Consider the following 22,536-nt stretch of genomic DNA (forward strand, 5'->3'; position numbering starts at 1 on the left):
CCATTACATATTTTTCTATAGACTCAATAAAATGAATTTTGCAAATTAAATACTCATGTGGATTAGTAATATGTATTGAAATAATGACACATATTAATGTTTTGAATTGAATGATGCCATTCGATTTCCCTATCATAATTTTGTTTATTATTATTATGGATAAGATTCGTGATGTTAAAATTTTTCCTATATCTTAAAATGATTATTTACATCACTGGAATCTCAAAGTTTCATTCGAATGACAAGTATCTAAATCCTAGTTTATATACTTTATTGATTTTATCAGAATAGTTAACTTGTTAGCAAGAAAATTAAAAGTCTGATGGATTATTGTCTAGTAGCTTATGGAAAGTTAAAGCATATCATATATTACTGGAGACATTATTATTATTATTATTATTATTATTATTATTATTATTATTTTATTTTTTGTTGTTTTTATTCATATGGCTATTGTATGATTTTGAATAAGCAAAACAACAATAAACTGGTTTGTGAATATAAGACTATTGTGTCCTTACGTATTTTAAACTCACATAGTCGTATTCAAAATGTAACATGTATGGTTGTAGTGTGAAATTGTTTTTCTTTTCAATTTGTTTCATCATTAATAAAATATATCTTAATGATTTGAATAACCAAACCAACGGGAAGTTATTCAAGTTAGTCAAGTATGAAATTCATCTTATGTAGTTAACATATAGGCCTAACATGCAAATATATATATTTATGCCTAATGATGAGGTGTGTATTTATGTGCCGAATTGTTTTATGTATGTTCATAATGCTTGAATGGTGGTCAAAGCCAACACGAAGCCAACATTCAAGTAGAACCATACGATGATTTGTTCATAGCATTTGAACGTTGATCATAGCCAACGCGAAGCCAACGTTCAAGTGGAACGTTACTTTCCTTCATAACATTTGGATATTGGTCATAGCCAACGCGAATCCAATGTTCAAATAAAATTTTAATTTTAACCTATTCTTTTGGTGTTATGGTGGGGTTTTTTATCTTCAACGTATTAATTATTGTTAGTGCACGGTTTTGCGTCTTGAGTCTTTGTAATTATCGTTAACGTTTTGTTTATTATTTAATGTAATAATTAGTTAAATTATTATCTAGTTCGTTAGGTTTAAAGTCTAGTTCGCTAGGGGATGTTAGCGAACTAAGACATTAAGTGTATTCCCTCTTGATTCGTTAGGGAATGTTAACGAATCAGGGGGTGTTTCGTCTAAATTAATGTATGTAACGAAGCAGTGTCTGGTTCGCTAGGGATGTTAGCGAACCAGACCTCCTTCTATATATAGTGAACACTGTTCACTGTTAGTTTAAGTTTTTAGAGTTAATTATCAAATCTCTGTCCAATCGTTCTCTCAATCTTCAAACTAATATTATACGAATTACTAGTATACATATACCGATAATATATATACACATACAACACTAAATCTATAGTAATTATGAGCTAGATCTATATAAACGTATTAATCGATTATCCATAGATCTGAGATCTGTTAGTGTTATAGTTATTGGATTAACAATTATGTATGTTTTATTTTGATTACCTCATTATTTAGCTCACTTCAACTCTGCCACTTCTGCATGTATTAATCTAGCATCCACTATCACTCCAAATTTTGGAGTTGAAGTTCTGACTTGGGCAAACTTTGCCTCATGGAGGGACTCAGCTAGACTTATTCTTGGCATGTTGGATCTTGATTATGCATTAAGGCATGATGCTCCCGCTACTCTTACTAATAAAAGCATAGCCTAACAGAAACAAGAGAATGAAAGGTGGGAAAGATCTAACCGAACGTGTCTGATGGTAATCAAGAATTCCATCTCATATGCTATCAGGGAGCAATGCCTGATCCTGAAAATGCTAAAACTTATCTAGACTAAGTGGTGGAACAGTTCAAAGGATATTCAAAAGCGCATGTGAGAAATTTAATTCAGATAATGCTTACTTTAAAGTATAATGGGGTAAGTGGTGTGCGTGAACACATAATGATGATGAATGACATGGCTAATAAACTCAAGAGCTTAGACATGGAAATCAGTGATGATTTTCTAGTACACTTCATTATTACCTCTCTTCCAGCACGTTTTGATGCTTTCAAAATTAACTATAACACTCAGAGAGATCAATGGTCAATGAGTGAGTTGATAACAATGTGCGTGCAGGAGGAAGAACGTTTGAAGTTAGAAAAACCAAATGTTATTCACGTCACCACTACCAAACCATTAAAGAGGAAGGGAAACTTCGAAGGGGAAAGCTCCAAAGTCCATAAACCTAGTACAAGTTCAGCTCCTAGCTCAAAAGCCACATCCTGAAAACTTAGCTGCAAATTCTGTCGTAACACGGGGCACAAACAGCAAGATTGCCCTAAATTCAAGGAGTGGCTAGTTAAGAAGGGTAACCATATATTTATGATATTTGATTCCTTTAATATTAATGCTCCAATTAACACATGGTGGGTTGATTCTGGTTCTATGATTCATGTTACTAACTCTATACAAGGATTCCTTACAGTCTGAAGGCTGGAAAGAAACCAAAGGACAATTAGAGTGGGAGATGGTGACGAATTAAATGTTGAAGCTATTGGTACCATGCAATTAATAATGAAAATCGGTCATTGTATTAAACTTTTTGGATACTTTGTATGTACCGAGAATAACTAAGAATTTAGTATCGGTACCAAAGTTGGATTATGACGGTTATAATGTTTTGCATGGAAATGATAAAGTCACTATTACTTTAAACTCTCATGTCATTGGTTGTTGTTCTCTAGAAGGAAGTCTCTATAAGTTAAAACTAGATGATCAATTTTCAAAATCATTGTTATCATATAATGTGAATGAAAACACTAATAAATGAAAATGAGATTTAGAAACATCATCCATTTTGTGGCATCAGCATTTAGGCCACATTTCACGAGCTCGAATGTTAAGACTCGTAAAGGATGAAGTACTACCAAATATTGACTTCTCTGCTTTTGAAAAATGTGTTAAATGTATTAAAGATAAAAAGACGAAAAGAATAAGAAAGGTGCCACCAGGAGTTCAGGACTTTAAGAACTCATACACACTAATATTTGTGGCTCTTTCTCTCCTGGCGTAACTGACCATGCATCTTTCATAACTTTCAAAGATGATTACTCTCGTTACATGTACTTATATCTAATCAAAGAGAGACCTGAAGCACTTGACATGTTTAAATCTATAAGGCTGAGGTTGAAAATCAACTTAACCTTAAGATAAAGGTAGTCAGGTGTCACACCCCAACCTACGGCGGAATTTCCGGGGCGTGAGCTGATTGCTCACATCTCTCAATGTACTATCATGCAATATTATAATTATAATATTTATTATTCCAATTTAAATAGTACAATAAATTCAAATAATCATAGTACATAAAATTCATAAATAAACAAGTAAAATAAACATCAAAAATTAAATTTCTGTGTCTTCTCCTCTATCATGCATCCTAAGTTGCTTTAAACAATCTTGATAATCATAACATGAGGTAACCTGCATATGTGTCAAAAATACAACATGTTTTGTCAACACGATGTTGAGTGAGTAAAACACCAGATTTTCATGATTATATAATAATAAATAAGAGAGCAAACTGTGTCAAGTGAGAAATACAATTTAACCAATGACCAAGTAAATAATGAGCTGTCGATAAGCACGATGCCAGATAAACTGGACGACGGCTATTACGACGGTTGTATGATCATACTATACTTAGATTATGCTGAACTCTTCGAATGCGATTCAAGTAAAGCATAAACAAGTAAGGTATATATTGTTAAACACAAGTGACAACAGTTGCAATTTGCGCATTAGATAATAGGGAAATAAATAGTAACGCATACGTCCCCAAAACAGTAAAAATGAGTGTAAAATGGGGAATGTGATACTCACCTGATCGGATGAACAAAATATAAGTGATGATGTGAGAAAGATAAATCCTTCAGGATATACCCGTAAAGGATTTTTAGTTAAACAATAGTAGTATGAATTAATTAAAAAGATATACACGATTTAGTGAATTAAGATTTTAATGTGAATTGAGTTAGGTTTGGGATTAGAATGTTTATTAATTGATAGATGGATTTCTATAAAAATTAATATTATTGTTTGTCATATATTTATAACATGACTAATTATTATTATTTATAAAATGTTATTGATTATTCTTGATAAAAATATATAATCCATTTACTTAAATAGTTTTAAAGAATTAAGATATAAATTATCTAAACAAATAAATAATTAAATATACAAATTAAGTAAAATAATTTGATTAGATACACTCTAAGATATAATATTTGAATAATTAAGTATAAATATATCCTTTAAATAAATAATTATAAGACAAACGTTTTTAAATATATTATTAACTTATCATACATACTTTGAATCTTTTAACAAAAATCTAATGATATATTTAAACGGAAATTATTAAAAAACGTGTTTAAACGTATTAACTATATATATATATATAGGGGGGTTATTTTGAGAGCCTTGATGAGTTATAAGAACTTTAAGAACTCAATATGGACCACACATTTAATTAAATGAGTATGGAATATGTGGCTGAGAATAAATCTAATTAAAAAAATTAACCAGGAGAGAGAATAAGTATTTTTGAAGATTACACAAGTTTAATGTTAGTTACACATGTATAATAAGTCGATTCGGTGTGTAAAAAAATACTGTAATTTTTTGTACATTACTTACACTTACGTATTACACATGTGTAAAAAAATCCAAAAAAAAAATTTGTTAAGTTGAGTTCTTTCGAGTTCTTAAAACTCAAAGCAGTTCTGAAAAGAAATCAATCATATATATATATATAAGCAATTTTATAAGGATACTCAAACACAAGAAAACACCGAGAATGGTGTCGGGTCTTGATAAGAAAAATGATGATTTATTATTATTAAAAATATATACTTATAATACATACATGTTTATATATATAAGTATATATATACGTAAACGAAATATTTGAACGAGATTTGACAAAAACAATAAACTCCAAGATGTCGGTTTTAATAAAATAATGTTTATATAATATTTAATAATGATTAATATTAATTACAAAACATTTAAAACCATTTAAAAAAATAGATAACAAACCGCGTCCAGGGGGCTCGAACCTGCGCTGCGCCCCTGGCCGGTTCAATGAGTTACCACACAGTGCGTCCAGTTGGTTATGATACCAAAACAGAAATTGAAATACAACAATGATTAATTCTGAAATCGATAGATTCGTTAAATGGTTGTTTAATTCGTGTTAGGGTTATTGTAATATAAGTTTAGGCGATCATGTTACTTAGATAAAATACCTGAGTAGATGATGGATTGATGGTGAACCATGCCCAGCTATCGATGACACCATAGCGAACTAGTATGATCATTACAGACTGATATAGTACAATTAGTGTTAGGGTTATAGTTTGCGATGTAATGAGGAACTTGCAGATCAGTTTAATTGAATTTTCGTTACGAATAAATATCATAATACCAATTCCTTATATAACGGTTTGAATATATTAAAGATGTGTATCGATTGGATTATGGTTTCCTAATTCGAGGTGTTGGTAGAGACACATAAGGTATGCGAATAATCCCCACAGATCAATTCCACGTATAACGCGAGGATTAAGCTACAAGATATCCAAATGGGTCACGGAATCGGGTTTGAAATTGGGTCACGGGTATAGGGTAAATATGATGATGATAATAGTTTTTAATATTTGCAAATAGATCCTTAAAGTTTAAATGTGGATACATAAAGAGTTAAAACTAAAGTTTAGGGGTGAAAATGTTAACAATTGAAAGTTATATTGATAAACTAAATAAATATAATAAATAATAAATAAATAAAAATAACTCGAATAATGTGACGTTTTATAGATTGAAATTACCTGAAAACGAAAACGGGTCGGTATTGGTTGTGTATATATAAATGAAAAACCCGAATTATTACAGTCTCCCCTACTTTAGGGAATTTTGTCCTGAAATTAGAGAAAGTAAACAATAGATAATATAAATAAAATAATTAAATATTAAGGAATTACCTTTAAAATAACATTTCAAATTTCAATCATAATCATGGAACTTTGAGTAGTCGAAGCAACGCTCCAAATGAAACTCCGATAGGGACACTTAAATATAGGATGTACCAGAAACGTATCCACCATGTCCTTATCATCGCTACATTTGTATCGTTATCCCAACTACTTTCAATTCTATATTATTGCACACAATTGCACGCCTTATGATTTCCATGCGAGGACTTTAATAGTTATGTAGGCCTCCATAATTACTTAATTCGTCGGATGGTCCACATAACTTGTCCCATCGTGTGAGTTACAAAACATTTGAAAAACATGACTTTTATATAAAACAAGAATCTTAATACGTTTTGGTTATGAATAGAAGATAGTAATTGTATAAAATATTGGTAAAACGAATTGAATTTTTGAGTTGGTTTAATAAAATATTAATATTCCAAAACATCTTTTGAAAGTATGGCATTGCAAACAGTTGCCTTTGAAAAATAGTAAACTTTATTGTATGAGCATAATTGTTTAAACTTAATAAATTATTAGAACTAAAATTATTTAAATCCTAAAATCAAATAACCATTTGTTATAATGTATAATTAAGAAAAATAAAATATGACAAAAACATCTTCTTTGATAAACTTAGTTATGATTGATTTGATTTATCTGATTTAAAATAACTTGATTAATTAGGTCTATAAAAATTTGAATAATTGAAGTTGATTAAATTGAAATATTTTGATTAAGTTGCAAAATAGGGTTTAATAGAATAAGTTTGGAAATTTTGAGCTAGAAGAACATGGTTGAATTGAGAACACACATGGCATAGGTGATTAGGATTCCATAGTTGTAGCAATTACACGTAGCATGGTATAAAATTTGAGAAAACATCGTAGCATGGGTTTTAGCATTAGACAGCATAGACCATTGTGGAACATCTTATGGTACGAGGCAAGTGATACATTGGGTATAATGTGATATGAGGATTGAATTGAATAGTGATAGTGGCAAGTGAAGCATAACGAGTGAATTCTAACGTAAAGTTTCTTGTTTGAGACACTATGATTTTGTTGAGATTGATTAATTTAATTAAGGTTTAGACTTGCGTTTGTTAATGTTGTTGTTATGAGAATCAGGTAGGGGTAAATTAATTGAATTTATTAGCGAAGAGGTTAATGAACAAGATGGCATTTATGTTTTGGAAATTGAGTTCGTATTTTAGAGATCGCATGAGCTATCTCCTTGACTAATAAATGATTGATATGGTTTGATGTTAAGAAAACATTCTATGATTAATAAAGATGTGATTTAATGAGATTGGATAGTTGTGTAGATTTCATATGATTTATTGTGTAAAACGAAACTTAAATATGTTATGTTGATGTTTATTCATAACTTAAGGATAAGTTAGAATTTAAATTGAAAATCAATGAGTTAATTTGATGAATGCATGAGTTTTTATCAAAGTTTGACATGTTTCAACAAATTAAAATTTGAAGTTAAGTACTTGAAATATGTTTAATATTTTTATTTGTATATGATACCATGAGTGTAAGAAAGTCATTCGATTATTTAATTGTGCAATAACATAATAACATGATAAGATGAATAGGTGAAAACCAATTCAATAATAAAGTGTAAATTGTTTTGATTGGCTCGTGATACCAAGTCTTGATGAATGAAAAATTTGTATCTGATCAGGAGAATAAAAATGTTTTAAGTGTATGAATAGATCGAATCAATAAATCTTGATTAAAAAATGATTTAGTAATTAAGAAATTGATTAATTGCATAACTGAATAATGGAATAATTGAATAATTAAATCAAGTCATAAATCAAATAAACAGACAAATAAACAAATAACGAATGTTTTTCGATGTCTTGGGTTTTCCATGAGCTTTCCATGGCATTTTGTTTCCCTAACTTATAGCATACCAAAACCAAAACCAAAACCAAAACAAATGAGCGAGTTGGCCACCCGTGAGCATTACATGGAAATTTGAATGGCCCAACTTAATTATCGAATCAACAAATCAATTAAGTTTGTCGGCCCATGAGCGTTACATGGCGATTTAACCAACCAAACTAAATAACGAATAAACGAACTCAAGCATAAGTAGTTGAAACATCTCGTGTATCACCACGGATGATAATGTTCCAAAAAAATATCGCAACAATAAAAAATTGTGCAAATGTACAGTTGGCGTGTCCATGGTGTCCCATGGGTTCTACACCCGACTAGACATTTTAAAAACAATAAAACACGATAAAGGGTGTAACCGTTTAGCCTATTACGTTAAACGCTTAAAGTGTCAGTCGCATGACAATTTCCTCTATGGCAGGAAATCTTGTCACACTCCTTAACTTTAAATGAAAAAGAGCAAAACCAAAGCTAGGAAATTCTCAAGGAAATTTCCGACAATAAAAAGCAATCTAATAAAATTAAAAAGAAATATTTTGAGATTGAGGCTTTGCCTCAAAGTTATAAAAATATTTTGAGAATGAGACATAGTCTCGGAGTAATAAAATAGTTTGAGAGTGAAGCATAGTTCGGAGTTGTGTGTGAGTGCATGACAAATAAAATAAACAATTAATTCAACAGTTATATAAGTACATAATCTAGCACATAATTACGTAAGCTGTAAACAATCAAACAGAACATATCAGTTAAACAAATAAGCACGTATGGGGGCTCTTAAGCATGTTACTAAGGCACCACTAACGACATATCTTAAACCTTCGGCTTTGATACCAATATGTCATACTCCAACCTACGACGAAAATGCCGGGGCATGAGCTGATTGCTCACAGCTCTCAAAGTACTATCATGCAATATTAAAATTATAATATATGTTATTCCAATTTAAATAGTACAACAAATTCAAATAATCATAGTACATAAATTCATAAATAAACATCCAAAATTAAATTATTGTATATTCTTCTCTAACATGCATCCTAAGTTGCTTCAAACAATCTTGATAATCATAACATGCGGTAACCTGCATATGTGTAAAAAATACAATAGGTTTTGTCAACACGAGGTTGAGTGAGTAAAACACCAAATTTTCATGATTATATAATAATAAATAAGAGAGCAAACTGTGTCAAGTGAGATAAACAATTTAACCAATGAGCAATTAAATAATGAGTTGTCGATAAGCATGATGCCAGATAAGCTGGACAACGGCTATTACGACGGTCGCATGATCATACGGTACTCAGATTATGATGGACCTCTTCGAATGCGATTGTAACATCCTAAAATTTGAATAATAATATTTTATATTCATTGTTATGACGGAAAGTTTACTTGAATTAATAAATAAATGGTAGAATAGTAAAGATGGTAAGACAAGTAAATAAATTAGATGGAGGTAATTATGGACCAAAAAGGAAAGATGGGCCTTAGGTCTATGGGCTTAAGGGAATATAAATACCCCCTAAACCCTAATCCTTTCCATTTCCATCCATAATATCCATCTTATTCTCCCTACACCTCCTTAACACACACACACCCTTCCCTTTTCGGCCGCAAGCAAGAACGAAGATCCGGGATCAAAAATCAAACCTTGTATTGATAGATCCTTAATATACAAGCTAGATACAAGATTAATGCTTCGTAACAAGCTAAACCGTGACCTAATAGCCGTATAAAGGTATGTTCTCGACTTTAAAGCTTACGTTTTTATGAACGGATAGCCATGAAACTTGAACATAGACTAGATCGGGTCTAGATAAAACATAAAGTTAGCAACTTGATGATTAAAAATGGATGTAATATAGTCATGGCTAGATACGGTTCATGAAGGAAACCCTAGATCTAGCCTAAAGGACGTTTTGTGCCTAAAGGATCAAACCTTGTACCTAAAATAGACTAGATCTCGATGAAGGACTACTATCGAGTGTAAAACGATTATGGGTAATGATAATAAAGGGGTTAAAGGTCATGATTTGAGCCATAGAACAAGTTGGTTGGGCAAGGTGAGAACCTAGAATAGGAAAACAAGTTGAGCGGGGGGTTTTCGGCCAATTGTGGAGGTTCTTGGTCAAACCATGTGGTTCTCGGCCATGGTGATCTCGATCAAACAAGGTTCTCGGCCAGGAAGGTTCTCGGTGACCACGTGTTCTCGGTTCAGAGCATGTGTTCTCGGCAACTTTGTGTTTTCGGTCAGACATGGGATCTCGGTCCAAGTGTTCTTGGTTATGAGTTCTCGGTTGAGTTCTCTGTCCCTAAGTTCTCGGCCAGTTAGTGACTTGAGGTGGACTTTGGGCCTGGCCAGTTAGGCCCAGTTACTTAATGGATAGATGGGCTAGATTTAACTAAGTCCACAGGATGCTAAGCCCATTATCTTAGGCTTAACAAACAAGCCCAATCTAGAAAATAATTTAAAAGGTTAATGGAAAATGTGTTAAGACTGTTAATGGAAATAAAATTTTTCCAAGTTGACCTGGCAGCTCGACCCCAGCCAGGGGCTTTGCCCCTTGGACCCCGCTAGGGGCTGCCGCCCCTAGAACCCCGTTGCCAGGGGCGCTGCCCCCGGACCCCCGTTCGTTGTGGGTTATATAAAGATAGAAAATGCGATATGAGTAGTAATAGTTAATTGATGCATGTAATTATTATGCAGTTAGTCGTGCCCAACTGAAGAAAGGAATAACCATAAACGGTGAACGTAACCGCATCCAGGTGAGTTTCTATCCTCATTCCTTGTTATGTTTTCGGGGCTGTGTGCATACTCGATGTGATTAGTTAATACACTTACCTTAAGTGGTAAGTGTATGCCTATTTATGATACAAGTGAATGCTATGGAATAATGCTTGACGGTACATGAACGATCTTCGGATATTGCATGTACTTTCAGGGGATAGTTAGATGATGTGGTAGTTTATATATATGTTATACGTATGAGGTATGTATGTTATAGAAAATGAGTATGAAAGAAAGTATGTAAAATATATAAACAAGAAGGAAGGTATGATATGAAGGAATTGGCGGTAAAGGGTGGCAGACCCTAATAATATCTGTGAAGAAGGGTGGCAGACCCTAATAATATCTGTGAAGGAGGGTGGCAGACCCTAATAATATCTGTGAGGTTATAGGGCGAGAGGCTCTTTAAGGGTGGCAGACCCTAATAATATCCGTGAGGTTATAGGGCGAAAGGCTCTTTAAAATGTAAAGTATGTATGTAAAGAAAGATAAAGTACAAGGTATGAAAGAAAGAAAGAATGTATGAAAGTAAGAATGAAGGTATATGCTTACATATGTTTGAAAGAAAGTAAAGAAGGACAAGTATGTAATATAAGAATGTATTGTATGTTGATTGTATTACCTAGAACTCACTCAGCGTAGCTGACTTTTAGTATGCACGCAGGTGAGTAGAATGAGGCAATTAGTTTGAGGGGGACACGTGGCATGGTTGGATGAAGCTGGCATCTGAAGATTTTGTTATGATGTTTTATCACTATGTTATATGGTATGTTTTAAAAGAGACAAAGTATGGATGATTGTAACGAATGATTGACTATTTTTGTTTCTGCGAAAGTTTTTAATTAACTCTGATTTTAGAACTGCGTTTATGAGTAAATCCAACGTCCAAATGTGAGGCGCCGGTAACGGGGCCTTACAAGTTGGTATCAGAGCAAAGTTCGAGAGATTTAAGCATCCTACATGCTTAGACTCGAACAGAGAATGAGATTTAAGTAAGAAAAGAAAGAAGATGCTAGTTCGAGAATGCCATGTGTCTTTATAAAAAATGATGATTTATTATTATTAAAAATATATACTTATAATACATACATGTTTATATATATATACACACACATAAACAAAATATTTTAACGAGATTTGACAAAAACAATAAACTCCAAGATGTCCGTTTTAATAAAATAATGTTTATGTAATATTTAATAATGATTATTATTAATTACAAAGCATTTAAAACCATCTAAAAATAAATAACAAACCACGTCCAGGGGTTCGAACCCGTGCCCCTGGCCGGTTCTATGAGTTAGCCACACACACACCAGCAACCAGGTTGGTGCGTCCAGTTGGTTATGATACCAAAACAGAAATTGAAATACAACAGTGATTAAAAGCCCCAAATCCCAATAGAACCCTAATTCCGAAATCGATTGATTCGTTAAATGGTTGTTTAATTCGGGTTAGGGTTATTGTAATATAAGTTTAGGCGATCGTGTTACATAGATAAAATAGATGTTTAGATTATGGATTGATGGTGAACCATGCCCAACTATTGACGGAACCATATCGAACTAGTATGATTAGTGTATACTGATATATAGTACAATTAGTGTTAGGGTTATAGTTTGCGATGTTATGAGGAACCTCCATATCAGTTTAATTGAATTTTCGTTATGAATAAATAGCATAATACCAATTCCTTATATGACGGTTTGAATATATTAACGATGCGTATCGATTGGATTATGGTTTCCTAATTCGAGGTGTCGGTAGAGACACATAAGGTATGCAAATAATCCCCATACATCATTTCCATGTATTAAGCTACAAGATATCCAAATGGGTCATGGATTCGAGTTTGAAATTGGGTCACGGGTATAGGGTAAAGATGATGATGATAATAGTTTGTTAATATTTGCAAATAGATCCTTAAAGTTTAAATGTGGATACATAAAGAGTTAAAACTAAAGTTTAGGGGAAGTTATATTGGTAAATTAAATAAATATAATAAATAAAAATAACTTGAATAATGTGACGTTTTATAGATTGAAATTACCTGAAAACGAAAATGGGTTGATATTGATTGTGTATATATATAAATGAAAAACCCGAATTGTTACATCAGGTCAGATAGAGGAGGCGAGTTTTATGGCCGACATACTGACATTAGTCAAGCTTTGTAAAGAAAATGGGATCGTGAATCAATTTACCATGTAGGGTACTGCTCAGCAGAATGGTGTTGCTGAGAGAAGATATATAACCCTTGAGGATATGGTAAGAAGTATGTTAGCAAACTCAGATCTTCCTAATTTTTTATGGACCGAGGCTTTAAAGACGACAACTTATATATTGAATAGGGTTCCTTCTAAATTTGTCCCTAAAACTCCTTACGAGATTTGGACAGGAAGGAAACCAAGCTTAAACTATTTGAAAGTATGGGGTTGTCCTGCTGAAGCTAAGCTTTATAATCCTCATCAAAAGAAACTTGACATGAGGATCGTCAGTTGTTTCTTTATTGGATATCCCGAACATTCAAAGGGATTTAGATTCTATTGCCCTTCCCACGTTACTTGCATCGTAGAAACTCGTAATGCTGAATTTCTAGAGAACTTAATACTCAACATATCCCTATAAATGAAGGCACATCAAACACATATGAGCAAGTCCCTGAGATAAATACTGAAACTGTTGAACCCGATAATCAGCTAAGGAGGTCATCACGGTCTAAACGACCGACTAATTTTGACTATTATGTAACCTACCTTAATGAAGCTGATATGGATATAGGAAAATGTAACGATCCATCCTCCTAAAAAGAAGCCATTAGCAACAATCATTCTTCTGAATGGAATAAAGCTATGATTAATTAGCTTGATTCGATGAAACAAAATGACGTTTGGGAATTGGTTGAATTGCCTAATGGAGTAAAACCCGCAGGTTGTAAATGGTTTACAAAACCAAATTAGACCTAAATGGAAATGTCGAATGCTATAAAGCAAGATTGGTTGATAAAGGCAATACTCAAAAGGAGGGAATTGATTATCAAGAAACCTTCTCACATGTATCACTGAAGGATTCCATAAGGATTGTTATGGCATTAGTAGCTCATTTTGACTTAGAGCTACATCAAATGGATGTCAAAACCGCTTTCCTGAATGGAGATTTACATGAAGATGTGTTCATGACTCAACCTGAAGGCTTTAAACCTGAAGGTAAAGAACACTTAGTCTGTAAGTTAAAGAAATCCATGTATGGGTTAAAACACGCATCACGCCAATGGTACTTAAAATTTGACGAGGTCATGAAAAAACAAGGTTTCATAAAAAGATAAGTGGATCAATGTACCTACCTTTAAATGAGTGGGAGCAACTTTTCTATGCTTGTCCTTTATGTGGATGATATCCTTTTGGCAAGTAATAGTCTAGATTTGTTGCATGAGTCAAAGCGATTGCTTCCGCATAATTTTGACATGAAAGATCTCGGAGAAGTTTCTTACGTAATAGGCATCGAAATACATAGAGATCGATCCATTGGGATATTAGGACTTTCTCAAAAGGCTTATATTGAACGTTTTCTTACACCATACAACATGCAACATTGCTCTCCATCAATAGCTCCAGTGGTTAAAGGAGATATTTTTGGTTCTTCACAATGTCTAAAAACATATGTTGAGAGGGAACAGATGAGGTTGATACCTTATGCTTCAGTAGTGGGAAGCTTAATGTATGCTCAAGTCTGTACTCGTCCGGATATTACATATATTGCTGGAATGCTAGGTCGATATCAATCTAATCCTGACCTAGATCATTGGAAAACAACAAAGAAAGTGGTGCGATATCTTCAAGGAACGAAAGACTATAAGTTGACATACAAAAGAACTGATAACTTGGAAGTAGTGGTATATTCTGATTCCGACTTTGCAAAATGCAAACATGATAAGAAATCAACTTCGGGGTACATTTTTATACTAGCAGGTGGACCAATTTAATGGAGAAGTCATAAGCAGCAGTTGACAACAACCTCCACAATGATGGCGGAATACGTTGCAGTGTACAATGCAACTTGCCATGGGATGTTGCTAAGAAACCTCATTACTGGACTCAAAGTTGTTTAACTCAATATCACGGTTGCTGAAGATTTACTGTGACAATTCAGCCGCTATGAGTTTCTCGAATAGTAACAGTTCGAGCGGAGCTGGTTTGTACCTTGATACAAAGTATTTGTTCGTACGTGAACGAGTAGAGGAAAATAATCTTTGTATCGATTACATTAACACAAAAAACATGCCTGCGGATCCGATGACTAAAGGCCTACAAGAAAGTGCGGTTAATAATGCAATCAACCAACTTAACTAACAACAACCACCAAGGGTGGTGGGTAGTTAAACAAACAACTAAAAATGACCCGGGTGGGCTGGGTCAATAAACCCTAATGATTTTAATATTATTCTGTTGTTCATCCTCCGTAAACGAATCTCTCTCTCTGTAATCATCAATCGGCTGCTGATGGATGTTCCAAATCTCGTTGCAGTAATCGAAGCTGCACTTAGCCCCAATCCAGCTCAACGCAAAGCCGCTGAAGACACTCTCAATCAGGTATAGGTATCCGTATGTATATTATTATTCATCATCATCATCATCCATTTCTTAAATTCATTTGTTTTGTTTTCAGTTTCAGTATACTCCTCAGCATCTGGTGCGTCTGCTGCAGATCGTGGTCGATGGCAACTGCGATGCGGCGGTGCGACAGGCCGCCAGTATTCATTTGAAAAACTTCATTGCTAAGAATTGGTCACCGCATGATGCAGGTACTACTACTACTACTACTACTACATGACATCTTATCTTATTGTTATTATTATTCATATATATATAATCAACTGTGCAGAGGAACAATCCAGGATTTCGCCCAGTGATAAAGATGTTGTAAGGCAGAACATTCTTGTTTTTGTGCCCCAACTTCCTCCGTTGTTGAGGTACGTAACATAACAAACTAATTATTTGATTTTGACTGCATATTGTTTTTCTTATCTTATGAATGAATGCAGTTGTTATGTTTTATTTCAGGGCACAGTTGGGTGAGTGCCTCAAGACAATTGTACATGCCGATTATCCTCAACAATGGCCAGCTCTTTTGCACTGGGTCACCCATAATTTGCAAGATCACCAAGTCTATGGAGCCCTTTTTGTGCTTAGAATTCTATCTAGAAAATATGAGTAAGTACTTTGTTTATAAAATTACTACCATATATGTTGTCATTGATATACTCTACTTTTATGTATTAATTTATTAATGGCATTGCTTGTTTCAATTTGATCAATACGTGAACTTGACTTTGTATTTGTAGATTCAAGTCAGACGAGGAGAGGATTCCAGTTTATCATGTTGTTGAGGAGACATTCCCTCATTTGCTAAACATATTTAGCAGGCTTGTTCAGATAGGAAATCCTTCAATTGAAGTAGCCAATCTTATTAAACTCATCTGCAAAATATTTTGGTCATCCATTTATGTAAGTTTAGCATATAAGTTCACGTGTTCATTCATTAGCAAAGGCTAGTGTACTTTCTTGGTTATGAGTTTATGATCACGGTTTTAAATATGGATTTACCTCAGACCCTACCAATAGCTTCGCTAGGGGTGAGATTTATTGGGTACGATTGTTGGTTTTTAATATGGATTTAAATGTCGATCAGTTGGAGATTCCCAAGAAATTGTTTGACCCACATGTGTTCAATTCTTGGATGGTTCTATTCTTAAACATGCTGGAGAGACCTGTTCCCTTAGAGGGTCAACCCACCGATCCTGAGCTGCGCAAGTCATGGGGATGGTGGAAGGTAAAAAGTGGACCGTTCATATATAAAACCGTCTCTATACTCGGTGAGTCAATGTTTTTCCAAGTTTCTGGCTTTGAGACTGGTTTAATCTCACTAGGGTTGTAAATGAACTGGACGTTTAGGGAATAGTTTGGCGGGAGGTTCGTTTATGTTCATTCATTTAATAAATGAACGGGCATGAACAAGGAATCCTGCTCGATCAATTAAATGAACGAACATGAACAGAGATCACGTTTGTTTATGTTCATTTATTTACACTAAAATTATTTGCGGTGATTGCGTCTTACTTAAATTATTTGTCAAATACTTAAATTATTTGCGGTGATCGCGTCTATTGCGTCTTACTTAAATTATTTGTCAAATACATAAATTATTTGTGGCGACTGCGTCTTAGTTAAGAGATTAGGAATGCTGATTTTAGTTTTTTAAAATAATATATGTCTGTTTGTGTTCTTTATGTTTATCAATTTACAAACAAACACAAACGAACACGAGCAAGGAAATCCGTTTTGTTATCTGTTCATGAACTGTTCGTTGAACAAGGTCTTGTTCGGTTTGGTTTGGGTTGCTTACACAGCCCTAATTCTCATCCTTATTTCTCTTATCTCAGGTTTGGAGATTTAAAACTGCAAAATCCCGAGAACAAAGCTTTTGCTCAACATTTTCAGAAAAATTATGCTGGGAAAATTTTGGAGTGTCATCTCAACTTGTTGAATGCAATCCGTGTTGGTGAATATTTACCTGACAGAGTCACCAACCTTATTTTGCAATACTTGAGCAACAGGTGTGTGCTTCATATAATTGATAAATTAAACTTTTTGCCCTTTTAAGTAGATAAAAAGTTTTAGGTTTCGTTCTTTCCTTAACTGACATTTAATTTGTTAGTTAAATATTGTCATGTGTGCTGCACATGAGGCAATGTGGATCTTACCCCTTCTAATGAAAAAATAAAGTGTAAATTATTACGGGGCTAGGTGTTAAAATAGATTTTGCTTAAATAAAATAGGAAACTATTTGCTCCCTTAATTAACTAAATCTAATGGTTAAGACTAATGCTGCTGCAGTTTTGTAATTAATTGGAAGTTAGTAAGGGCTGGAAAGGTTGAACGAGAGAATTTGTCTATCTTGACTTTTTTCGTTAAAAATATTTTGACCATTTTTTAGACATAAATAACTTTATGTAATATACTATTTTTTTAAACTTATACCATAAAATGGAGTAAATGGTCATATTGCCCTCATGTGCGGCAAGGACGAAACATGTCTTTAACCGGTTCTTGTTATTTTTTAGTATAAGTACGAAATCTGAAACTTTCTATATACTAAGGATGAAAAGTTTAATTTACTCTTGATTTAATTACTTAACTCATTAGTTTTATAAATTTTACTTGATATTATTGTCCATCCATGCTGCAGTATTTCCAAGACTACCATGTACAATCAGCTCCAACCAAGACTTGATGTTGTTCTTTTTGAGATAATATTTCCACTTATGTGTTTCAATGACAATGATCAAACGCTTTGGGAAGAAGATCCACACGAGTACGTGAGGAAGGGTTATGGTGAGTTATTCGCATATGATTGGTCCCCTCTTCCATTCAAGACCCTGGCTTTGTAAACAGACGGAACGAAGAACGGACCATGTTCATGTTCGTTCTTTTAACTTGAACATGAACAATTAAATGAACATGGTTTCTTGTTTGTTAACAAATGGAGTCATGAACATGCTCGTGTTAGCCATGGTTTTAAAAAGGCGTTCTAAGTTGCGCCTCGAGGCTTACGTCTCGGCAGCCTCGGTGGAAAAACGCATTAGAGGCTTAGCCTCATGAGGGTATACTGAAATCTAAGCCTCGACCTTTGTGAGGCAGTTCGAGGCGGATCAAGGCGAGGCGGTGAGGCTTAAGCCTCACTAGAAGTTGTAAAATATGGCAATTATTTTATTTTATTTTTGGACTTTTATTTTGTGGAATATGGCATTAGTGGAGTGGCGGGCATAGTCATCTGCCGCTACAAGGCACTTCTCGACCAAATAGTGACTTTCGACGGCTAATTCCAGCGCTGGAAACATGCCAGAAATCTTTCGGAAATTAAGAAGAGTGGCCTTTTAGATAGAAAGTCGTAAATTTTTACATTAATATTAACATTATTTATATAGATTATATATATATATAGGGTAAGGATCCTAAGAGAACCCTTTGCAAATTGAGAACTCTGAGAACCATTTTGGACCACTAAAAACACCTTTAAAAAAATTATTTAAAAAAAATCATAAAACAAAAAAGAACAAAAAATTTTAAAAAAGTAAAAAAACCAAAATTCTTATATTTTATTCCGGTTTCATTAAAAAAAATTAAAAAAAATTAAAAAAAAGTCGTATTATACACATATGTATATTTTTATTTAATCTTTAGTTACGTAATATACACATATGTACAGTATCATTTATCTTAAATTATACACATGTGTATAAAAAAACATGTAAATGTACATATATGTATATATTATACATATGTGTATATAATTTAGCTAAACCGAGTTTTTATTTATTTATTTTTATTTTTTTTATGAAACCGGGATGTTAAATAAGAATTTTGGTTTTTTTACTTTTTTCATTTTTGTGTTTTTTTTATTTTATGATTTTTTTTATTTTTGGTTTTTTGTGGTCCAAAATGGTTCTCAAAGTTCTCAATTTCAAAAAGGTTCTCTCATGATCCTGATCCTATATATATATATATATATATATATAATTTTTAATGTTAAAGTGTGATTTTTATATATTAATATATATTTTTATAACTATGTTTCGAGGCTTATGCTTCGGTCTGCCTCGAGGCTTACGCCTCGAGAGTCTAACAGAAAACGCCTCGGCGCTCGTTCTCTTCCTTTTTAAAACCTTGGTGTTAGTTTATGTTCGTTTTTAACAGTATAACGAACAATTCACGAACATAAACAGACGGACATAACTGAGCCAAAACTAGTAATGTGAAAACATATATTAATGAACATAAACTCATGAACTTAAAACAAACGTAACGAACATATATTAATGAAAATAACTGAGCCAAAACTAGTAATGTGAAAACAATGTGTTAAAGCCTAAAAATTAATTAAAATTTGACCATGTAATGTGCCAGAAAATATATTAATGAACGTAAACTCACGGACTTAAAACAAACGTAAACTATCGAACATAAATAACGTAAACATAAGAACATAAACAATTTCAAATGAACGAACATTCACAAACATTAATGAACAAACGATACACATGTTCATGTTTGTTTGTTTAACCAAATGAACAATTTTTTTTGTTTATATTCGTTCGTTTTTTAAATAAATGAATTTCCAGCTGAACGGTTCACAAACGAATTTTCATTGAATGTTTGGTTAGTTTACAGGTCTTCAAGACCTTACTGTACTTATTTGCAGATATCATTGAAGACCTATACAGTCCGAGGACTGCAGCAATGGACTTTGTGAGCGAGCTGGTAAGAAAACGTGGAAAAGAGAATCTTCAAAAATTCATATTATTCATTGTGGAGATTTTTAAGAGGTATTTGATATTCCAATCTGCTATAAGCCTATGTACATATGTGTGTATATTGCATATGCAAAAAGGCTGAAAGTTTTTAACTATCTATATTTATCATCTTATTGTATTTTTTGATTAGATATGAAGTGGCGTCAATTGAGTTTAAACCTTATCGAGAAAAGGATGGTGCCCTTCTTGCCATCGGGGCGTTATGTGATAAACTGAAACAAACCGAACCCTATAAGTCTGAGCTTGAGCCCATGTTAGTACAACATGTTTTCCCAGAGTTTGCCTGCCCTGTTGGTCATCTTAGAGCAAAGGCAAGTATCATACTTTATTTTGTATTTTTGGTTCTTTTGTCATTCCAGCAATTAGGCCTGTAACGAACCGAATGGACAAGAACTGCGCATGTTCATGTTTGTTTGTTTATTGTTAACTAATTAACCGAACAAACCGAACACGAACAACTGATCTTGTTTGTGTTCGTTCGTGAAATTTACAAACAACGGTTCACTGATGTAAACGAAAGAACGTAACTCAACATAAACGAACAAACTTAACTGAGTTGCAACCAATTAAAAGTAAATGTGAAAATCAACGTGTTGGGCTTGAAGAATTATTGAAGCTAAACTAAGGTGTAATTCGACTAACAAATAAACTTAAAACAAATTTAAACTAGTGAACTTAAACGAACGGGCAAAACAAATTCAAATGAATGAACTTAAATGAACGGTTCATGAACATAAATGAACGAATGAGACATCATGTTTGTTCCAAGTTTGTTCGTTTATTAAGTAAACGGACATACTTAATAAATTTGAACATGAACACATGTCTCATTCATTCATTTGGTTTCATTCATTTAAATTTGTTAATGTTTGTTCGTTTACGTACATTATGTTTATTACTTTATGCTTGTTTGTTAATATAATTGTTCAATTTTTTAGGCCCATTACAGTTTGTTTAAAACTAAAGTAAATAGGAATGTGCCTAAAAAGACGAATATATTAACCAATGAACTTTAAACAAAAGTAAGCGAACAAACGTTAACGGATTTAAATGAATGAACGCTCACGTGCATAAATGTACGAGCATGACGTGCTTACATTTTATTCGTTTCACAAACAAAAATCTTGTTCATGTTCGTTTGTTAGTAAACGAACTTCCCACCGAATAGTTCACTGAATGCTCAGTTCGTGTATAGGGCCTACCATTAAGTTATCAATGTGCATTTCTACTTTGTGAACAAATGTTTTATCTGTTCGCTTTGTAGTATGGTGGCGTTATTCTAAAAAAACTACTCTTTGAATGTTAGGCTGCATGGGTTGCAGGACAGTATGCTCATATTAGTTTCTCTGACCCAAATAATTTCCGCAAAGCACTACAAAGTGTCGTTGCTGGTATGCGTGACCCTGATCTTCAGTTCGTGTTGACTCCGTTTTTGCATTGCGTTCATTTGTTGAATCTTGTAAAGGTAAATAAACGCACATCTAGTTGACTTCTGTATACTGGTTTGTTTTGTAAAAACTGGATCATATATCTATAATCTGCAGATCTAAGTGAAATCAGCCAATTCTTCCACAGTTACTTGACGGTATGCACTTTTGAACAAGTTTTTATTTTCATATCATGGAATTGGTTATATTCATATTTCATTCACACGTTTTGTGTTTACTTTTTAGATTTCTTTAAGCTAATGAATGAAGTTGAAAATGAGGATCTGGTGTTTACCCTTGAGACAATTGTTGACAAGTTTGGAGAGGAGATGGCACCCTATGCTCTCGGTTTATGTCAGAATCTGGTAATGCTTGAAATTGTGAACTCTACTTTTTATTTTATTTTCTAACTTCTGTGATGTTATTAGGCTGCTGCATTTTGGAAGTGTATTAATACATCCGAAGGTGATGAAGAAACAGATGATCCTGGTGCTTTAGCAGCTGTTGGTTGTTTACGTGCCATTAGTACAATTCTTGAATCAGTAAGCAGGCTTCCTCACCTCTTTGCTCACATTGAGCCGACTTTACTACCGATAATGCGTCGCATGCTTACAACTGATGGCCAAGGTAATATGATTATTGTCTCATAGTTTTCTATGAAATTGCAAATAGCTCATTTACAAACTCCATTGCAGATGTTTTTGAAGAAGTTCTTGAAATTGTGTCATACTTGACCTTTTTCTCACCTACAATATCCATGGAAATGTGGACTCTTTGGCCATTGCTGGTGGAAGCTCTTGCTGACTGGGCTATTGATTTTTTCCCAAGTATGACACCACTCTTTAAGCCTTTATTTCATCCTTGTCTGTAAGAAGTTATATTTATTTCTTTGTTAGTTATTATCCTTTTGTATTTTGATGTGGTACAGATATTCTTGTCCCC

At 33.3% G+C, this 22,536-nt stretch overlaps 1 pseudogene across 1 annotated transcript; it reads left to right on the forward strand.

Moving 5' to 3' along the window:
• The first annotated feature begins 15,273 nt into the window (after nucleotides 1–15,273).
• LOC143588173 (importin beta-like SAD2 homolog) lies at nucleotides 15,274–22,480 on the forward strand (annotated as a pseudogene). Its single transcript, XR_013145055.1, has 15 exons — nucleotides 15,274–15,386; nucleotides 15,463–15,598; nucleotides 15,679–15,766; nucleotides 15,858–16,007; nucleotides 16,139–16,301; nucleotides 16,486–16,669; nucleotides 17,237–17,410; nucleotides 18,043–18,188; nucleotides 20,056–20,179; nucleotides 20,298–20,478; nucleotides 21,474–21,632; nucleotides 21,712–21,752; nucleotides 21,841–21,959; nucleotides 22,023–22,221; nucleotides 22,290–22,480. The product of XR_013145055.1 is annotated as an importin beta-like SAD2 homolog (transcript).
• The last annotated feature ends 56 nt before the right edge of the window (nucleotides 22,481–22,536 follow it).

The sequence above is a fragment of the Bidens hawaiensis genome, unplaced genomic scaffold (genome assembly GCF_021521415.1).
Source record: "Bidens hawaiensis isolate Kalapana, Puna unplaced genomic scaffold, B.hawaiensis_p1.1 tig00036097_1, whole genome shotgun sequence".
NCBI classification, from domain to species: Eukaryota; Viridiplantae; Streptophyta; class Magnoliopsida; order Asterales; family Asteraceae; genus Bidens; species Bidens hawaiensis.